A 6581-nucleotide genomic window follows, 5' to 3' on the forward strand; every position below is an offset into this window, starting at 1 on the left:
CCAACTAACGTCAATCCGATATTGATAAGATTCTCTGGAACTATGAGGGTGGGCACCTAATTGGCCTCATATAAATTTCATTAAATTCCAAACCAACTATTTTCCCTTAAGCATTGGCTAACCTTCTTTACTTCTCTCACCGATGTTTTTCAAACGTCTTGTTCGATCTGGTCCAGTCTTGGTGATCTAGATTTGGACTAATGTGGACCTTAGTGCAATTATAATCTAGTATAAATTAAAAAAAAAATGCTTACAAATAGAATAAAGGTTAGGAGTAATTTTTTTTGACCAGTTTATTCACAAATTAAAAAAGAGATTAACATCAAAATATGCCAAATTTCGAATCCAAAGAAGATAATGTACATTGGAAAAGAAAACATTAGTACTATATAAATTTAATCAACTATCAAAATATTTAGTTGAAAAAAAGGCTTTACAGATCGCCATAATTTATTGTATGCCGCAATTATTGAATCTAATTTAATACAATCTTCTTGTTCGATTTAGACCTGATTCGAACAAATGTGGAGCTTAGTGCAAATATAATCCAGTATAAATTAAAAAAAAATGTTTAAAAAAAGAATAAAGGTTGTGTATTTTTTTGACATTTGTAGTTTATTCAAATATTTAAATAAGAGCATTAATATACAAAAGGCCCACTTTTGAATCTAGTAACGACAAAGTTCATTGGGAAGGAAAAGACTGATATAATATAAATTTAATCAATTGTAAAAATATATATTTAAAAAAAGGACAATAAAAATTAAATGTTGAATTTAATACAATTAGTTATTAAATCTAATTAAATACAATCAAAGAAAAACAATCAAATATTTAATCTTAAATTGGTACTTATGGTGGAATATTAAACAGTATTTATAATTTTTATGTGCGTATATCATTCTAAATTATGCCTCGTCAGGTACATTAATATAAATATAAAAAATTCTATATATTATAAAAACATTTTTTTTGTTTGCGATATGCATCTTCATTAGCTGGGTTGAACCTCGTAGTACGGACAAACTTATATGTAGGGCATTCATCAAATCATCAAGTTCAGAGTACTTTTCAAGATTGCGACTCTCATGGGTAAACATCCAGATTCTATTCTCTTACACTCACTCGGTCGGCGTTATATGAAGAAAAATGTTTTTAAAGAACTTCATTTGAAGTCTTTCGAGCTTCTTATGATGATTCTGATGCAAAACAATATTGAAACGTCCAAAGTAGTAGCAGCAGCAATAATTTCTAGAAATTCATTATGTTATCCGGTAATTATGTACTACTTAGGTAAAATGTAAATTATATATTACGTAATCAAAGCTAATGAGTGTATCATTGATGTTCGCTATCAAGGAAAATCGAAACGGATAAGTAAATTTTCAAATAATTGATCTTTATTCTCCAATTAGTGAGAGATATAATTTAGAAATTGGAAATACCTTTTGATTACTACAAAGCCAGTAGAAAATTAAATACCAAACACTCCATTAATAACATTATACACCCTTCACACTGTCGGGGCTAATTAGTTATAATTAACAAGTGAACGGCTTTGATTCAATTAAAATTAAAGGCAAATCGAGAACGCGACAGTTAATGCAGAGATAATGAATTCATTAAGGAAAGAGAGGGGGGATTTAGGGGAAGGGGTGATATATCGAGAATAGGATGGTACGATGCTGAGCCTTGCTGGGGCTTTGCTCCCCTCTCTTCCCCCCACTTCTCTCATTTAATTATAAGGCAGATAAACATGTTTATTGAGATAACATATTAGCCTAGATCAGCTCAAGGGGAATAAAGGATCAGTTGCCTTCAGCGAGTGATTAATTGACGAAGACGTCTCAGGTATTCATAAGACTAATAATAATCAAGACTGCTTCTGTCATAACCCGGCACATCATCCGTTTAACATACCATATATTTTTTTAAAAATAGGAAAATCATGAATATCAAGAATAATTGAATAATTATCTAAAAACTAAAGCGTTTAATATAATTGACCAATTGCTAAACACATTTATGTGCGTCTTTTCATGTAAATTTCACACAGGACTTAAACTCCATCATTTCTGATTTCCTTTAAATTTGACACATGTATCTAATTTGTATAGATTTAGAAAAATATGAAATTTTACTTAAATATGTCAACTCATTTTATAATTACAAAGCAGTAAATTTCTCATATATAGGTTAAATGAGTTAAAGGACATAGAACGGCAAGTTTTCAAATGGTTTTAGCAACTTTTCTGACTTAGGCAGAGAAATGGAATAGCTGTCATTTTAGATTATATTTCAAGCACTTTTCTATGTATAAGTAAATATAGGGAAACATTTACAAAAAAAACATTTTTTTAATCGAATATAATTTAAAATTTATTCCTTGAATAGATAGTATAATTGTAAATCATGTAGTAGCTAATAAAACTCTATTTTCAATAATTCGAATCAAAGAAAAAAAAAAAGGTTTATTTAGATGGATGTAACTTGCTGTCCAAGATATGCAATTTGGTACATGCTTTGAATTTCCTTACTGTACATTTAAATTTATTTAGTGTAATGTTCTGTAACACTAAGATCGTAACGTACATGGCTGTCATACTTTCTATTTTCAATACTTTTATTTTTTTAAACTATAGAAAATGTGTGGGCTGAGTAACAGATATCGTTGGATCCTTATTTTTTCATATTCTGTAGCAACTTGTTTTATTTTCATTATTATATTAATTTACTAATTGTGAATTCCCTTTCAGTTATTTTTATTATTATTTTATTTAATTAATTTTTTTAATAAGTATTATTTTATTTCTATTCTTTACTTTATTTTAATTTAGTATTATTTGTATCAATTGATATCAATTCATATTGTACATAAGTAGCTTTAAAATTGCACAACACTCTAATAGTAAAAGTTGTAATAATTACATTTCACTTTTGCCTATCATTTTTATTTGTTATTTTGACACTGGCCAATAGTTGTTGTAATTTGGTCGGACCATATTGTATGTAATTTTTTAAATGAATAAAATAAAAAAAATATCGATAAACAAAAACGTATGAGTAGGCTTCAGCTGGAGAAAATGTACTTTTTCCAGAAAGTTAGGATTCAGTAAATAGTAAATTTTATATTGCAATGAAAATTATCACTATTTAAGATAATTCAATTTTATTATTTAGCATCCAGTAAACACTGCTTGATCTAGAAGGCTTTGACTTCATCCGTACCCTTAATTCGAGATTTTTCTCTTTTTTTGACAAGAGAAAATTCACAAGAGGTCATAATTAAACTCAGCCCCTTAAATTACGATTAAACGTTTCGGAATTGGTGAACTGTAACTATCCCCACTAAATTTCAAAGGAAGGTTCTTTCTAGGATATAATGCTGTTACTAATTAAATAAAAATTATAAAACGTGAAACCAAGTAAAAATAGAGACATAGTAAAAACGTTCTGAAAATCCAAAAATGTTAAAATGTAACAAATAGTGTCAAAATAATTTTAATTTTTTTTACTAAACCTACATATCATCTAAGAAGGTATTGCTTAACAATCTTTTTAAATTTATTAGAATATCTTACATTTTTTTGATTTTTAAAGTGACAGGAATAACAGTTCGTTTCTAAACAACGAAGGCAAACTTTTATCACGCAAGAATAATGAATAACCTTCATTCTTGTATTAAGTTAAACTACCATAGTTTAGTGAGCTTTACTATAGTTAATATTTATAACCTCTAAATTCACTTTGCTCTTTCGGCTAAACAAATAAATCAACCAGATTTTAAAAAATACCACTCCATGGAAGATACTACATAATTCGACATTTTTAATTCTCTTAGAACTCAGGTATATTTTATGCTATATATACCTCCTAGTTTAAGGGACAGAGACCAATTCGATTGTGGCCTATGATGATTAACTTTATTGATAGAGACCTATAACCATGAAATTATTAAGAAACCTTTAATTTCTCTTAATCGGTTTAACCCTTTAATAGGGCATAGCAGTATTAAAAAGAAAAAATGCAGACATTATTATCGAGTCTATTCTGCAACTTGTGTGACTTTTTAACGTCAGAGAATTTCCTCAAGCACTTCAGGGCAGTTGCCCTCCTTACAGTATAGTAGGCAAACTGTCCAAAGCAGGCCTAAAAAAGGCTATCTTGAAGGTGGGGAGCTGGAAGTGAGGAAACAAGAACAACTTATCCATCCGTGTTTCGTTTCTAAATGCCTCATTTATGTTAAGGACCTGAAGGGGAATTCTGAGGGGACATTTCAATAACTCGTTCGAGGACTGAATACCGAGTGGAGCCTTATCCTCGAGCGGAAAATCTCTTACTTATAAGCGATTTAGAATTGGTATCACCCTATCAGTTCCGCTCCTTCATTTTTATTGCTGAAAGTAAAGCGAGGAATGAAGGAGCTCTTGAAAGCACAATAGCGTAGGTCCGGCGCAACAAAAAAACTCTTTTTTGATTGAGTAAACAAATTTATAATAATAAACTCAAATATTAAACTTTATATTAAAAAAATAATAATTATTATTTAAAGCCAAACAATTTAACACAATATATTGACAAAACTTATTATATTATTATATTTTTTTTTATTTATTCCTTGGAATGAACTGAAAGTGGTAAATTAGTAATATATGGATATTTTTTTATAAATGCATTAAATTAATATTTTAAAATTAACTTTGCAATGTTATATAAAAAAAGAAAATCATAAAAATTACTTAAATATGTCGAGGGCGTTACAGAATAAATCATGAGCGATATATCTAAAGATGCCAGGAAAAGAAGTATGTTTAAATCGATTTAGTTTGTCCTCTGGAGCATACTAGTATCAAATGTATGAATGTTAAAATGCTATAGAGTAACTAAAATACATTTTCTTTTTACTTTTATTTATTTTTTATTTAGCAAACTATGACAATTGTGGTCTGATCAGCGGGCAACATCAATCGGTCAGTTCTAAAATTCTCGTAACACACAAAAATAACAAAATGTAGTAACACTTTCAATTATTGGGGCAATGTAGAGACTGCTGCGGCTTATATGATAAAACTATAAAACATTTAAATTATATTTAAACCTAGAACAAATTTTTTTTTTTGCTTAAGTCCTCAATTTGAGGACCTATACAGCCCCAGAGTGGGAATGCCAAAAATTATTTCTCGTAGCTGTCGCAAAATAAATATTGACCACCTCAGATAGGAATCGAACCAACAACCTTCTGAAGCAAGCACTCTGGGATTTAGTTTATATAATTAAGATAAAATATAATACACTACTGAAAAAAAGCGACTAAAAACGGAAGTATAAGTAATGGAAAAATGACAACCAGTGTTAGAAAAATTATATATAGACTGTTACAAAATTTATTATTGAAATAAAAAAAAATGAATGAGTGAAATGCAACTTAAGATGAGAATAATAATTCACAACTGATAAATAAATAATAATGAAGCTGATAAATTCCTAAAGTAAAACATTTGAAGCAATCTTAACTAAAAATAAAAGTACAATATAACTTAACGGTAAGGCGTATATAAATGATGTATACAGCAAGGCTTATTTGGAATATAGTGAAATCGAATTCACTGATTAGATAACCAAACAATTATGTCAATAAGAATCAATTATTAAGATTCATAAAAGTATGAGAGTACAATGTCAAACATTTTTTTTTTTTTAGTTTTCTTTGTGAGGATAATATTTATTAGTGACTCTGGTATTATGATTGAATACGTACGGTCCCATATAGTTTAAGGTGCGTTTATCAAATTTCTCTGTTAGTGTCCTTTTTTTTTCAAACAATAGTTGTAAATAACTATTTTCTTCTCTAAATGGACCATTGTTCATAAATTTTTAGTATAATTTTACACAAGTAAAATAGTTTAATTAGTGGATCTATAACAATTTTGAACATTACAGCTTTGTTGCTGCAGCGCGTTGACGCACTTAATTGGCTCTTTTGGTTATTTTCTAAGTTATAATGCTGTTTATTGATGGGATGTATTTAAGTATTTCAGTATTCCTGCTCTACTAATTTAGTGCATCTTTAACCGAAATGCTCTATCAAAAAAAATCTCTTAAAAAGTGAATGCTGGGTTCTAAAGCAGAATAATCGTTTAGAATACTTTATATATTTGAGAACTTTTTTATTTTAATGGCCGTTTAATTACGTCACTCGCATCACCAACTATCACAGGGACTGTGTGATGAAAATTAAAGTACTGGTGATTTCTGGAATCTTATCTACTATTAATAATTGTTATTATTTTTTTTTATAGTTTTATGAATATTTAACAGCGATGAAAGGCTATGCATTGCGAAATCTAACAAAACGCTGTGACCACAAACTAACTGACATTGTATTCATCAATTTATTATCTTTGGAGGCCATTTTGGAATAACTTTTTTTCATAGAAACATTGTTTTTTTTTTTAAATAATAGTCAGTTCATAATAGAGAGGGTTTCCTCAATGAGCAATTTATAGGGATGTTAGGATTCTCTGGTTGTCTGTGAATTAAGAGACTCCTAATAACTGACTAAACCACAACGGATTCCCAAA

This window comes from Halyomorpha halys, unplaced genomic scaffold, assembly GCF_000696795.3.
Source record: "Halyomorpha halys isolate HHAL.00 unplaced genomic scaffold, Hhal_1.1 Scaffold752.1, whole genome shotgun sequence".
Classification (NCBI taxonomy): domain Eukaryota; kingdom Metazoa; phylum Arthropoda; class Insecta; order Hemiptera; family Pentatomidae; genus Halyomorpha; species Halyomorpha halys.